The sequence below is a fragment of the Acomys russatus genome, chromosome 29 (assembly GCF_903995435.1).
Source record: "Acomys russatus chromosome 29, mAcoRus1.1, whole genome shotgun sequence".
Lineage (NCBI taxonomy): Eukaryota > Metazoa > Chordata > Mammalia > Rodentia > Muridae > Acomys > Acomys russatus.
In genome coordinates, this window is record NC_067165.1 from 9220107 (window position 1) to 9236477 (window position 16371).

Consider the following 16371-nt stretch of genomic DNA (forward strand, 5'->3'; position numbering starts at 1 on the left):
TCTCCAAGAATTAATAAAAATATTTTAAGTAGACAAGTTTTAATGTTAGTGTTGTTATACTTTTATGTTTTTCTCCTCTGATAAGTAGATCAGTGGATGACAGACATATAGAGAAACAAAATAGTAAATTCTTATATTTTTGCCTTAAAAATAAGACAATATTTTATCATTAGTAAAGATAAGATAATATCTTTATTTATAGTAGATTCTATCAGTATTTTATTGTTTTTTTTTCTATTAATTTATTTACTTTACATCCCAGTCATAGCCCCCTTCCTTGTCTCTTCCTGGTCCGATACTCCCTCCCTCTTTCCCCAATCCCTGTCCCATAGTCCTCAGAAAGGAGGAGGCCTCCTCCTTACCAACTTATCCCAGACTTTCAAGTCTCTTCAGGAATGCCTCTATCATCTTCCTCTGTGGCCTGGGAAAGCTGCCTCACCCTAGGGAAGTGATCAAAGTGAAGGCAACAGAGTTGAAGGCAGTCCATGGTCCCCTTACTATTTTTTTTTCTATGTTATTGTTTTTATAGGACTCTTTTTAGAAAAATTTTAAAAGCTCATTATTTAGAGACAATATATTTTACCAATCCCTTACTGTTAAAATTAAATTCATCAGGCATGGTGGCACATTCCTTTAATCCCAGCACTCAAGAGGTAGAGGCAGAAAGATTGCTGTGAGTTTGAGGCCAGCCTGGTCTACAAAGTGAGTCCAGGATAGCCAAGGCTACACAGAGAAACCCTGTCTTGAGAAAACAAAAAACATGTGCTGGAGAGATGGCTCAGAGGTTAAGAAAAAACAAAAATCAGAAAATTAAATTAAATAATAAGAAATGATACAATAATCATTTTTGTTTTCATGATAATGAACTTGTTAGATCAAATCACAGATGCGGGATAGTTATTGTATGTAGTGAAAAGATTTTTAAACCACATCAATAAAATTCACTTCACATTCTGCTCTTTAATATCACCTCCAATGTGTAAATAATTCTGATTGCTTTCAAAATTAAATAATACCCTTTCCTAGTTATTAACTTTCCTTATTGGTCAAGTTTAAATAATGGTAGTGGGTAATGATGATTTGGTTTTGTTATGTGGATTTTATATTCATGCCCCTAATGCAATTGTGATGTTTTTGTTTCAGTTAATAGTTGTTTTAAACTAGAGTTCATGCTTTGCATTTTATAGCACCTGTATTTTGACAAATGTGTGTTTGGCATTTATCCACCATCAAAGCTTCATATAGAGCTATGGTTTCATTTTCCTTAAGTACCATATGCCCCACTTATTAACTCTTCTTCTCACTTCTCTCAAGTCTTTAACAGCTATTGATATTTAATTGACTCCAAAATTTAGTCCTCAGAACACCATGTTACCTTTTAACTGGAAGCATGCAGGAGGTACTTCTTTCAGAGTGGTCCTTTAACAGCAAAATGCACTTAAGGTTCGTCTATACTTTTTGCATTAGTTTTTTTTAGTGTATGAAGATTATTTGGTTCAGTTTGAGCATGCAGTCCTTTCAGGCGAGGAAGTCATTAAGGAAGGAGCATGAGGCAACTGGTCACACTGTATTTGCAATCAGGAAGCAGAGGGAGATGAATAGTGATACTCAGCTTTCTCTTCCAGTCCTGTGAACCACCTATCTGGAGTGGTGACAAACACATTGAGGGTGAGTCTTGCAACCTCCGTTAACCCACTCTACAACACCCAACACTGACATGCCCAGAGGCTAGTTTTCATAGTGATATGAAGTCCTGTGTAGATGATAATTAAGATTAACCATTATAGACCTGCCTCTTGTTTATTTAACACCCAAATACATCACTTTCAATTACAGCATACCATCTTGATGTTTTAAAGCTCTATTTACATCTAATATTGCAAAATATCATATAATTCATCCCTGGAAATCTCCATAGTCTTTCAAAGGAAAACATTATTTAAAAATTAAAAGTCTACTCCGAAACTCAAAGCCGTTGTTTAAGTGAGATTCACTCTATAATGTAGTAAATATGTTACATTCTTCTAATATGTAGTAGGACAAGGTAAACATTCCTATCGCAAAACAGAGTAATGGGAACACGGCAAGAAAAGATTGGGCTCCCAAAGCTAAACAAACAAAGAAAACCAAAAATCTTGTAGGGCCAGCATTACATCCTGTGGCTCCATGTCTACCCTTTGGAGCTCCTGATGGAACTATCTGGGATCCAAAGGGCCTGGTTAGCCTCTCCAGCTTGGATGCCACATGTGAGGTATAAATGGCTGTGGCCTAATTTTCTGGTATCTAATTTCTATAGTACCTATTTTCTGTTTTCTGTGATTGAATACCTGATGAAAGCAGCTTAAAGAAGGAATGATTTAAGAATGCGGTCTATCTTGATGGGGGAAATTATAGTACCTGGATCATGAGGCAACAGGTCCTGCTGCATTCATAGGCAGGAACCAGAGACGGTGTTCCTGCCTAGATTTTTCCACTTTTATGTTGTAGATGGTGTCACAGTAGATGAAATCGTGTCCACATTTAGGGTTCATTATCAATTAATCTTATCTGGAAACTACATCACAAACGTGTTCAAAGGTTTGTTCTTATGGCAATTCCAAATCTCATTAAGTCAATAATTACATAATTTCTTCCCCCTTCTTTCTTTCAAAACATCTTACATACCCTTCTTTAAAATCATAAACTCTTTTTCATTAATAATTGTTGCATTATATATATATTATACATATACATATATTCATCAAAATAACCTGCTCAGTCTATATAATATTACTTGTATGTACATTTTCAGGGCTAACCATTTTTTCCAGTCTCAGCATTTCTTGGTTGCCTATAATTCTTTGTGTGGAGTTTCTCCTGGTTACTTTGGAATGTCCATTGATATTATTCTTGTTCAGCTAATATTTACGTAGTTGTGTTGGTAGATTTTATGCATATAGCTTCTGACATTACTAAGAGACACAATTCATAGCAAACATCCAGATGTTCTACCTCGTACAGTCTTTCTGTCTCCTCTTCTTCAATATTCCCTAGGCTATTGGTATGTGAGTGTTTTGTAGATGTAGATTTTGGAACTAGTTTCTACAACTCTCTATTTTGATTGCTTGTGGTTTCTGTAATGGTCTCTGTCCATCGAAAGGAAATTATTCCTTGATGAGGGGCAAGAGCTACACTTATTTGTAGGTATAAGTACAAATGTTTACAGATTGTTGTTAGGGATAAAACTGGTTTAGGAAGTTAGTAGTTTTTTATTCTCTTTCAGTAACCATGATTCACTAGCACTATTTAGTTTGCTAGGTTTCCAGTTCCAATCATAGTTTTCCTGTTGTTGAGCAGTTCTTAAGTCTAATTAGCAAACTGTTGGTTACCTCCAAGGTATGTGTGCCACTAGTGCACTATTAGGACTATTATGTGCTGTTGATTGTTGATGAGATTCGTAGGTGTCCTACCTGTGTAGGACTTTTGTTTGCTTCCCTCACTTGGTGTCTTCTGGTTCCCTGTAAGCTAGTTCTTAGGGAGGAGTCATTGAAGTGAGTTCCAGTTCAAGGGTTTCTGGGTTCTGCTTTGGAAGTATGATGTCTTCAGTAAAAAAATACCTTCTAGTTCTTTTTTTTTTTTTTTTTAAGATTTATCTATTTATTATGTATACAGTGCTCTACCTGAATGTATACCTGCAGGCCAGAAGAGGGCCTGCATTACATTATAGATGGTTATGAGCCACTATGTGGTTGCTGGGAATTGAACTCAGGACCTCTGGAAGAGCAGTTGGTGCTCTTAACCATCTCTCCAGCCCAACCTTCTAGTTCTCGTGAGCAACCAAGGGATATATGTTTTGGGATTTTCTTGAGCAATGCTAACCAATAACTCAAAGAGGGATTCTCATGTCTGGTACTGGGGTTTTTCTTATGTAGTCTTTGGCCCTTGGTTTGAACATTGCAGACTAGATGAGATAAGTTCATTAAAATGATACATGTATATTATACACAGAGTTATGTGTATTGTAGGAATTTTGTTAGATAAATAGCTAATAGCATGATTCCTTATGATTTTTTCAGATATCCTTATTGTATTTTACCCTCCTTGTTCTTTCATACATATCTCTGCCAGCCCACCCCCTTTGTTATGATCAGATAACTTATACACTCCTATTCTTTGTCTCTGTATTTTCCTATGCTCTCTGAATCTTTTACTCCATCAAGGGTCCCACTTTGCTTTCCTGGTTTCTACAGTTGCTCCAGGATATGCACTCACATCTGAAGGTCTGGAACTTGGAGCCTCCAAAGAAGGAGTACGTGTAGTATTTGTCTTTCTGGGAATGAATGGGTTTTTTGAATGAATATGATCCTCCTAATTCTATCCATTTACGTGCAGTGTACATGATTTCATTTTTTAACAGCTGAATATTGTTATACAGTGCTTATATACCACATTTTCATTATTTATTTATCAGTTGAAGGATATTTAGCATGTTTCCTAGCTATTGTGTGTGACTAGAGCAGTAGGTAACATAGCTAATCAAGTATCTGTAAGTTAGGAAGTTGATTCCTTTTGGACAGGTACCAAAAAGTGATATAGTTGGGTTATATGGTAGATTTATTTTTATCATTTTGAGAATTTTCTGTACTGATCTCCATATTGGCTGCATTAGTTTGAACTTGCACCAAAAGGGAATGAGGGTTGTCCCCTTCAGAATTTGTGGTGTTTTATTTGGTGATCCTTGCCATTCTGATGGAGTAAAAAGAAATCTCACAGTTGTTTTTATTTGCATTTCTCTAGCTGCTACGGATTATGAACTTTTTTTTTTTTTTTTTTTTTTTTTTGAGATCTTGGTTTTTTTTTTTTTGTTTTTGTTTTGTTTTGTTTTGTTTTTGAGAACTCTTTAAAAGTATTTCTTTAGTTTATTTTGTTTTGTCTTTTTTGAGACTTGGTCGTAACATGGTAGCCCAGGGGTGGCCTGAAATTCATGGCAGTCATCTTGCCTAAGCTTCCCATGTGTAGTAACATTATTATGTGTCATGACAACTTGTGCAGTTCTTTGTAGTTTTGGATGTTTGGTTATTTGAGCAAAGCCAATATTATAGTACTAAAACTTGGCATCCAGGAGCATGATGTGGCTTTCATTTCTTTTGCGATAGTAGGAACAGAGTAACTTTGTGTATGTGAGATCTTCATTTTTATTAAGCATATTTGGAGGTAGCTTTTATTTTTTATTGAGTATAATATTTTATGTTTTAAACCTGAGTGTTACTGACACATTAAATTTCTTGATATTGTTACAAATAAGACGCATTTACATTATTTTTTTTACAATACTTACTTTATTTTTAATTATGCATATATATGTGCCAGAAGGTGGTATGTGAATTTGAGTTCAGAGGCCTGTAGAGGACAGAAGGAGATGTTGGGTTACCTGGAGCTGGAAAAACAGGATGTTGTCCGGCACCTGAAGTGGGTGTTTTTGGAAATCAAACTAATGTCCCTTAGAGGAGCACCATATATTATTAACTAATGAGCCATATTTATGGCTTCTCAAATAGCACTTTATTGATATTGATTGCTTTTTGTGACTATAAGTAGCATGTAGTGCCCTTACACATTCTATCTTCTGCACGCACCCGAACCAATAAAATAATTCAATAAGATTTTAAAGTCAGAGGATTTCAAGGTGGTGGCATCGAGCATCCACTGTATCTAATCTACAGGAAGGAGACTAAGGACCCTATTGAGATCCACAGACCACAAGACCAGGAGAACACTAGGTGAGAGGGCTCCACACAGTGTAGACCACAGTCTGGTCTAGCCCCTGGTCGTCCACCAGCCCATGGAGGATGGGAGCCCAGTCCTCAGAGTCTGGACTGGAACCTGCCTGCGAAATAGCACAAAATTGGTATATGTGACTGAACTCTGGGCAGTGAAGCACCAGAGCTCCTGGCCTGGGGAATCTCAAGGAAACGGGTGGATCTGTCCTCAGACGCCCTCCACCCACCCTACTCCAATCCACAGAAAGCCCCAGGTGCCACATTGGGGTTCAGAAGGCTGTGGACAAGTGGTCCAGCCACAGCAGCACGCTTTGAATGGGACCAGGCAGGAACCTAGCTACTGGCCACAGCAGACTAGCCCTGCACAATTGGGCAAAACTGTCATGGCCTAGCCAGGCTCCACAGTCTAGCAAGGCCTCCTACACTCTCCGGAGAGGCTGGGCAGGACAGAGGGGATAGGGCATAAAAATAACTAGCCACCCAACCTAGAGGGATTGAGCCACTTCAGTTGCGTGCTCTGAATGGGACCAAGAAAGAACTTAGCTACTGGCCCCAGCTGACTGGCTCTGCGCAATTGAGCAAAACTGACTTGGCCTATCCAGGTTGTACTGCCCACTAGGGACTGCCCCACTCTTGGGCGAGGCTGGGAAAGACTGAGGGGGTAGGTCAGAAATCTAGTCAACCAACGACAATCAGAAGCCAGTAGTTACTCTTTCCCTGGTGGGTGGAATGTAGGCCCCACTGCTGGGATGGATATGGGTGAAACCTAAACAACTACTGGAAGCCAGCAGGGGTTCAGGCACTCTAGGGTGATCTGAGCATAGGGGAGGGGAATAAGGAGAAAAGGGGAGGGAGGGAAGAATGTGAGGACACAAGGGATGAGATAACCATTGAGATGTAACAAGAATAAATTAATAATAAAAAAATTTTTTAAAAGGCATATGTGAAAAAAAAAAAAGAAAAGAAAAAAGAAATTGGAAACATCCCATATAAGCAACTTAATGATACATCTGGGAGACCTAGAAAAAAAAAGAAGCAGAAGCACCCATGAGGAGTAGACATTTGGAAATATTCAAACTCAGGGCTGAAATCAATAAATAAATACTCTTATTTATCCTAAAGAAATAGAAGCAGACATTAAAATTCTCCCAACCAAAATAAGCCAAGGCAGATGGTTTCACTACAGGATTCTACGAGACCTTCAAAGAAAAACTAATACTGATACTCTTCAAGCTACTCTAAAAGATAGAAATGGATGGAACATTACCAAGCTCATTTATGAGGCTACAGTCACACTGATACCTAAACCTCACAAAGACCCAACAAAGAAAGAGATTTTCAGACCAATTTCTCTTATGAACATTGACACAAAAATACTCAATAAAATACTTGCAAATGGAATATAAGAACACATCGAAGGTATCATTCATCATTCCAGGCATGCAGAGATGGTTTAACATATGTAAATCCATCGATGTAATCCACCATATAAACAACCTGAAAATAAAAAAGCAGATGACCATCTCCTTAAATGCAGAAAAAGCATTTGACAAAATCCAACACTCATTCATGTTTAAAGTTTTGGAGAGATCCAGGATACAAGGCACATAACAAAAACATAATAAAGGCTATATATAGCAAGCCAATAGCCAACACCAAATTAAATGGAGAGATACTCAAGGAAATTCCTCTAAAATTGGGGACCAGGCAAGGCTGCCCCCTTTCTTCATCTCTTCAATACAGTTCTTGAAGTTCTATCTAGAGCAATAAGACAGCAAAAGGAGACCAAGGGGATCCAAATGGGAAAGGAGGAAGTCAAATTATCCCTATTTGCAGATGATATGATAGTATACATATGTGACCCCCCCCAAATTCCTCCAGAGAACTCCTACAACTGCAGCAAAGTGGCTGGATACAAAGTTAACTTAAAAAAGTCAATAGCCTTCCTATATACAAATGACAATCGTGCATAGGAAGAAATTAGGGGAACTATATCCTTCACAATAGTCACAAGTAATATAAAATATATAAGAATAATTCTAACCAAGCAAGTAAAGGCTTGTTTGAAAAAAAGTTGAAATCTCTGAAGAAAGAGATTGAAGATGACATCAGAAGATGGAAAGATCTCCCTTGTTCATGGATCAGGAGAATTAACATAGTAAAAATGGCCATTTTTACAAATTCAATGGAATCCCTATCAAAATACCTACACAAATTTTTAAAGAAATTGAGAGATCAATTCTGAACTTCATATGGAAAAACAAAAAACCCAGAATAGCTAAAACAATTCTGTACAATAAAAGATCCTCCAGAAGAATCTCCATACCTGATCTCAAGTTATACTATAGAGCAACAGTAATTAAAACAGCATGGTACTGGCACAACAATAGACTGGTTGATCAATGGAATTGAATCGAAGACCCAGAAGTAAATCCACACAGAAAATGACATTTGATTTTTGATAAAGTAGCCAAATCTATTCAATGGAAAAAGGATATCATATTGATCAAATTGTGCTGGTCTAACTTGATGTCTACATGTAGAAAAATGCAAATAGACCCATATTTATCACCATGCACAAAACTCAAGTCCAAGTGAATTAAAGACTTCAACATAAAAGCAGAGACACTAAATCTGTTAGTTGAAAAATTAGAAAAGAGCCTGGAACTCATTCGCACAGGAGACAACGTCCCAGGCCTTAAGGTCAACAATTAATAAAGTGGACCTCATGAGGCTGAGAAACTTCTGTATGGCAGAAAACACTATCAAAAGAACAAAGTGACAACCTACAGTCTGGCAAAAGATCTTCACCAACCCTTCATCTTACAAAGGTCTGATATCCAAAATATGTAAAAAGCTCAAGAAATTAGACAGTACCAAACCAAATAACCCAATTGAGAAATGGGACTCAGAACTAAACAGAGAATTCTCAACAGAGGACTATTGAATGCCTGAGAAACACTTAAAGAAATATTCAGCATCCTTAGTCATCAGAGAAATGCACATCAAAACAACTCTGAGATTCCATCCTACACCTATCAGAATCACCAAGATCAAAACTCAAGTGATACCATATGCTGGTGAGGATGTGGAGAAAGAGGAACTCTTTCTCATTGCTGGTGACAGTGCAAACTTGTACAACCACTTTGGAAATCAATCTGATACTTTCTCAGAAAACTGGGAATAGGGCTTCCTCAAGACCCAGCTATTCCACTCCTTGGAATATACCCAGAAGAAGTTCTACCACACAACAAGGACATATGCTCAACCATGTTCATAGCAGCCTTATTCATAATAGCCAGAACCTGGAAACAACCCAAATGTCCCTCAGTTGAAGAATGGATAAAGAAACTGTGGTGCATTTACACTGTGGAATACTACTCAGCTATTAAAAACAAGGAAATCCTGGAATTCACGAGCAAATGGATGGAACTAGAAATGATCATGCTGAGTGAGTCAACCCAGGCCCAGAAAGACTCACATGGTATATACGCACTTATAATTGGACACTAGTCCAAAAGACATATCCCATTAAAATCTTCACTTATCCAAAGATTGGGATAGATGGGAGAACCTACTAGTGGGACTCTAGGTGAGAGAACTATAGGAAAATGGGGAAATAGAAGGATTCAGAGTGTCCTCGAAATGTACAAGAAAAACGTCATGATGGTCGGATCTGGACCCAGGGGGGATCTACTTAAACTACTGCACCAACTACAGACAATTCCTGTAGTAAACATTGAACCCCTACTCAGATCTAGCCAATGGACAAGGAAGGCATTATCCACAGTTGTGTGGAGAGTGGGGACTGACTCTAACATGAACTCTGGTGCCCCATATTTGACCACTTCCCCTTTGTGGGGAGGGTGGTGGCCCTCAGAGAAAGGATAATCAGGCTACCAAGATGAGACTTGATAGGCTGTGACCATATGGTGGTAGAGAAGTTCTCTGTCTGTCACAGACCTAGGGCAGGGGAATAGGGGTGAACGAGGGAGGGAGGGAGGAATGGGAGGGTACAAGTGATAGGATAACAATTGAGATGTAATCTGAATACATTAATTTAAAAAAGATTTTAGAGTCAAGATCTGATAAATTCTATTATTTTCTCTATTTCAACATTTAAACATCATTAATCCTCAATATATTAACAGGGAAAAGTTATGGTTATACTTATGTTTATCAAATATGGTAATGTTTATATGTATTATATAAGACTTTTTATCTATATTCAAAATAATATTTGTGTGTGTATATATATATATATATATGTATATGTGTGTGTGTGTGTGAATGTGTGCCTGTGTTTGAGTGGGTGTGTGTGTTAATGCCATAGTCACCTGGGTACAACCTCAGGTGTTGGTCTTTATCATTTGTCCTGTTTCAGACATGATCTCTTTTCTTCTTTTTCTTTTTGTTTTTTGTTTTTGTTCTGGAAAATATATATAGTACTTTATTTATAAAAGCAAACATGTAGGCAGGTGTTTTAATACATATTGTGTGAAATTTGTATTTTCATATTGTTTATGTTCTGGTAGTTAGAGAGGATGGTTGGGTAAAGATGCAGAACTTAGGAGAACAAGGGTAAGAAGATATTGCTATGAGCATGTAAGGAAACCATAAAAGTATAAAAGTTCCCCATTCGCTATGTAGAGTTACTTAATCGGCCTAAAGCTTCTTTTTAGTTTTTTCCCCATTAGTTAATTAATTAATTTATTTTACATCCTGGTCACAGCTTCCTCTTCCTCCTCTCCTCTCAGTCCCTCCCAATCTCTTCCCCTCTACCACTCCTCCTCCTCCTCCCTTTCTCCTCAGAGAAGGAGAGAACGCCCAAGGATATCAACAAGTTTTGGCATATCAAGTTGCAATAGGACTAGGCACATCTACTGAGGCTAGAAAAGGTAGCCCAGTTAGGGAAAGGGATCCAAAGGCAGGCAACAGAATCAGAGACAAGACCCTGCTTAGTTGCTAGGGGTCCCACGTGAAGACCAAGCTGCACATTTGTTACATATGTGTAAGGGTCCTAGGTATGTCCCATGCATGCTTTTCAGTTGGTAATTCAGTCTCTGTGAGTCCCTATGGGCCCAGGATAATTGATTCTGTAGGTTATTTTTGTGGTATCCTTGACCTCTCTGACTCCTTCAATCCTTACTCCTCTTATCTCACAAGATTTCCCAAGCTTTGCCTAATGTTTGCCTATTGGTCTGTGTATCTGTTCCTGTTATTGCTGGGTGAAGCCCCAGTATAAAGAAACAGGCTAACAGAATGAATGGGCAAACCAGACCTATCATCCTCCTGCATAGATGAAACACACCTCGGTGACAAAGATAGACATTACCTAAGAGTAAAGGACTCAGAAAATGAGTTCCAAGTAAACAGACCCAAGATACAAGCTGGAATAGCCATTATATACATAATAAAGTGTGCTTTTACCAAAAATTAATAAAAAGAGATGTGGAAGGACATTTCATATGCATCAAAGGAAAATTCCACCAAGGTGATTTCTCAGTTCTGAACATCTATTCTCCAAATGCAAGGGCATCCACATTCTTTAAGAAGCATTCCTAAAGCTTAAATCACACATTGATCCTCACACATTAATAGTGGAGGATTTCAACGCCCACTTTTATTAATGCACAGATCATCAAGACAGAAACTAAACAAAGAAATAATGAACCTAGCAGATGTTATGAATCAAATGATCTACTATATAGCTATCGAACATTTCATCCCCAAACAAAATAATATACTTGCTTCTCAGCACCTCACAGAACCTTCTCCAAAATTAACCATATAGTGGGTCACAAAACAAACATCAACAGGTGCAAGAAAATTGAAATAACCATTTGTATCTCATTAGATCAACATGGCTGAAAGCTGGACTTCCAAAACAACAACAACATAAGCAACAGAAAGCCTACCAACTCATGGAATGGAACAATTTTCTACTCAATGATCTCTTTTTTATTGTTCACCTCTGTGTGTAATGGCCAGGCTGGCACATGGATTTCTGGAGATTGTTTGATCTCTGTCTACCATTTCACTGTGAAAGCATTGCTATTAATTATGCATGTGATCATATATGGCTTTACATAGGTTTTGGGTGTTTGAACTCAGGTTCTTATGCCTTCACAAGGAAGATTTTGCCCATAAACTGATCTCTCTAGCCCCATAATAATTTTTTGAAGTAGTTACTAACTATTGCTATAAGTTTACATATGAGAAGCAGTGATTTAATAAATCTAAGTGATACAATTTTCTAATTAATGAGTGAAGGTTCTCAAGTCTGGATTTCTGATTTCAATTCCAGTTTTATTTAATTTTTAAGAGCTTAAGTAAGACTGCTTTTTGGGTCTCCCCCGCCCTGGTCACTTAGACTGCGCTCAGCTTAGCCTATCTGTTCTGCTTCCACCGAGGACAGGAACGCTGCAATGTTCACTGCATCATCACCCTAATTCCCAAAACAATTGTCACGGGGCCAGTGTTTCTCTCCCTTAACTAAATTCTGTGTGTTCTTCAAATCTTATTTCATGTGAGAATATTACAGAAAGATTTATACAATTGCATTGTCTGGGGTCACTACTTAGAATTTTCAGGCAGAATTAAGTATGAGTAGTGACCCTCTCTATCTTGAATTTTTGCATAATTTAAAAAATTCAATTGACTTTTCCACTAGTACTGCCCTCGTCTGACCACCAGCATTGATTTACTGGAATGGTTTCATAATTAATCTTTTACCCCACTGTCTAGTATATTAAACAAGCAATACCCTGGGACATTTTTGTTAGACACAAGGTATACTAGGTCACGCTTCTACTGATGTTCTCTAGTGATTCCCCACTTCATTCAGAATAAGAAGATCTTAAGACAACTTACAAGGCACTACTTTATCTGACCTTTCTGTCCCCTCTGACTTTGCTTATCACTGCTCTGTCCTTTGCTAGCCGTGTTTCTGCTAAATGATCACTTCCTCTCGTCTGAGCATTCATGCATCCTCTGACTCGGTTTTGAACAATCTTTTCTCAGATATCTACTTGGTAATCCCATTCCTTCATTTAAATCTATGCTAAAAACCAGGCTTCTTTTTTTAAATTAAGATTTATTTATCTTATTTATTGCATATGAGTGCTTTCTCTGCAGAAGAGGGCACAAGATCTCATTATAGATGTTTGTGAGTCACCATGTGGTTTCTGGGAATTGAACACAGGACCTCTGGAAGAGCAGGTGGTGCTCTTAACCACTGAGCTATCTCTCCAGCCCCACAAAACCAGTCTTCTTATATGTCTTTGACTTCTATGTTTAATAAAGAAACCTCTTACACTTTCCCCTTACTTCCTGTAGCCATACTCTGCTTCCTATTATACTTTTTAGTGTTTATTTTTATAATTTCATTTGTCTATTTTGCTTACTTAGTCCATGATATATACTAGTACTCTTTTCTTAATATTGACATTGACAGCACATTTATTTTCATTATAAATAAAATAATTATATTTGAAAGTCACTTAGGGATCATCTGATACAACTCCTTCATGCCTCAGAATGGGCATTGATGTGCAATTTTATTTCTTTATTTATCGCTGCAATTTATAGATAGCATGCAAGGTACATGCATTAAAAACAACAAAATAAAAATACAAATCTGTAAGGACATAAGAATATCTTATAAAAATAAATGATTTGCAGTAAAGGGAATAATAATTTTAAAATTGAACTTATCTGTCTTTCCCCCAAGGCGAAGATTGCAGTGCTTTGAATTAGTACTTCTTAAAACATAGTGTGCAGACCATCAGAACTAGAATTATCATGACTGCTTAGTCATTCTAAATGTAATAAGTCAGAATATTTTGTTCCTGAAGGTACACATGTAATTATGTAGTTTTTAAACTGTATTTTGTTTATTACTTTAAGTGTGTATTTTGTATAGTTTTTGTGTGTGTTTTGCAGTGGTGGGTATGCCATCAAGTGTATGTGGAGGTCAGAGAATAACTTTCAGGAAACAGATCTAATTTCTTTTAACGTTTTCCCTCTCTGTTGCTGTGCTACTTCTGAGTTTACAAACAGTTCTCTTGCATCTCCTTCTCATTTCCCTGTGTGTGTACCTGTGTCCAGATTTTCACATGGGTACTGAAAATCAGACTCAGGTTGTCAGGCTTGCTTGGCAAGTAGTTTTGCTTAGCTGAACCATCTCACTCGTTCCAAATTCTGTATTATTTCCCAGTTCCTTTGGTGATATATATATGTATATATATATATTAATGTAGGTACCTCTCTGTTTTAAAGATGTGTGTGCATGAAGATTCCCAAATTATATAATATCAATAATCCAAGTATTCTAAATAGCATTTACATTTAATTTGTGTGAGTGAAATAAATCAAAAGGCCATAAAGACTTATTTCACCCATTATTTTGTTATTTCTTCCACACCTAGGCTAGTTGCCACAGTCTAATTTCTTAATGAACCTACTTTGGTTTTCAGATTGAATTGCTTGATATCAGTCTGCCAATTAACTTTCATGATCCCCCCTTCTAAGATGGTCTCTACATTCAAAGCATGTGTATGCAAACCAAGAGATACAGGCTGAATACCTGCTCTGTGATAGACAATATAAATGGCAGGAAAAATCTACTGCATGATGTTTTATGCAGTGTTGGGAGAGTGACACACTTTTGTAATCTCTTATTTGTCCTCTTACTTTCATTTGAATTTTAGCCTCTTGTGTGTCTTATTCCCAGACTACATCCTATAATTCTTCCCACTATCTTTATTTATTCTGGCCTTTACTATCTAAATTGTCCCTGCTTTCTAAATAGCCTCTCTTATTAGCCTTTAACCAAAAATGTAAGAAGAAAAAGCCATGTTTCATTATTAATCGGTTTTAGTAAACACTGGGCAAAGAGTCAGATTTGGGGTCCGGTCCTAATTCTATTCTTGCCATTTAATGCAGTATTTATTTATTATGTCTGGACCTTAACTTACCAGTTGTTAGAATGAGAGGATTTCGTTTTCTTCTATGGTCTTTTTCAACTATGACATGCAATGAGCATCTCCTCCTTAGCATTTTACCTTTGCCTAGGACTCTATGACTTTGTTATAGTGACATTTTTTTTCAATGTATTGCATATACAAAGACTGTCTGATGTAACTTTTTTTCCCCATACACTATACAGATAACCCAGTGTTTTGGTTATTTCTACATCTCAGGAACATTTAATTGCTGATTCAATTATCCCTCCCTAAATTCTATGTCTGTATCACTTTATGTGCCATACAAAGTCCAAAATGAATTTTCCAAAAATTCTTTAATTGACACTCCTTAATTTTAAATAAAGAAATATTCCACCTGCATGGAAATAAAAAGTACATATCTGTAATTTTTATTTTGTCAATATAATGATTTTTTTACAACTCCAAAAATGTGTTCAGAGATTTTTAAAAATATCTAATCTCCTTCATTGCTGGTGGGAATGCAAACTAGTACAGCCACTTTGGAAATCTATCTGGTGCTATCTCAGAAAAATGGGAATAGGGCTTCCTCAAGACCCAGCTATTCCACTCCTTGGAATATACCCAGAAGATGCTCCAGCACACAACAAGAAAATTTGCTCAACCATGTTCATAGCAGCCTTATTCATAATAGCCAGAACATGGAAACAGCCTAAGTGTCCCTCAGTAGAAGAGTGGATAAAGAAACTGTGGTACATATACACTATGGAATACTACTCAGCTATTAAAAACAAGGAATTCCCGAAATTTGTGGATAAATGGATTGAGCTAGAAATGATCATAATGAGTGAGTTAACCCAGAAGCAGAAAGAATCAAATGGTATATACTCACTTATATCTGCATACTAGCCCAAGGGGCATGTCCCACGAAAGCCTTCACTTACCAGGAAACTGGGACAGAGGGGAAGGCATCCTATTGGGACTCTAAATGAGAGACGCATGGGAGAACAGCAAAATAAAAGGATCCAGAGGGTCCTAGAAATCTACAAGTAGAACAATATGATAGGCAGATTTGGGCCCAGGGGTCCCGCTCAAACTAAGGCACCAGCCAAGGACAATACAGGAGGTAAACTTTAAACCCCTTCCCAGATCTAGCCAATGGTCAGAATATTCTCCACAGTTGAGTGGAGAGTGTGATACGACTTTCTCACATACTCTGGTGCCTCACATTTGACCATGTCCCCTGGAGGGGGAGACCTGGTGGCACTCAGAGGAAGGACAGCAAGTAGCCAAGAAGAGACTTGATACCCTATGAGAATATATAGGGGGACGTAATCCCCCTCAGGAACAGTCATAGGGGAGGGGAATAATGGGAAAATGTGGGGGGGGGGAGGAATGGGAGGATACAAGGGATGGGATAAACATTGAGATGTAACAAGAATAAATTAATAAAAAAAAAAATTTAAAAAAAAAAAAAAAATATCTAATCATTTAAAGGAGACTGTTTTCATCATTCACATTTTGTTTTTTGCTTAGACATACAATGTTTATTACCAGCATACATCTAACTTATCCCAGGTGGACTACAGGCAGATGATGTGCTTTGCCATTGCAAATTTGCCTTTTACGTCTCACAAGCCACTCAACAAAGCCAAGTGCTTTCCTTC

The 16371-nt window shown here is 37.4% G+C and overlaps 1 protein-coding gene across 1 annotated transcript in view; it reads left to right on the forward strand.

Moving 5' to 3' along the window:
- Positions 1-16371, forward strand: part of Agbl4 (AGBL carboxypeptidase 4) — a 1177749-nt gene that overhangs the window by 423059 nt on the left and 738319 nt on the right. The window lies entirely within an intron of this gene.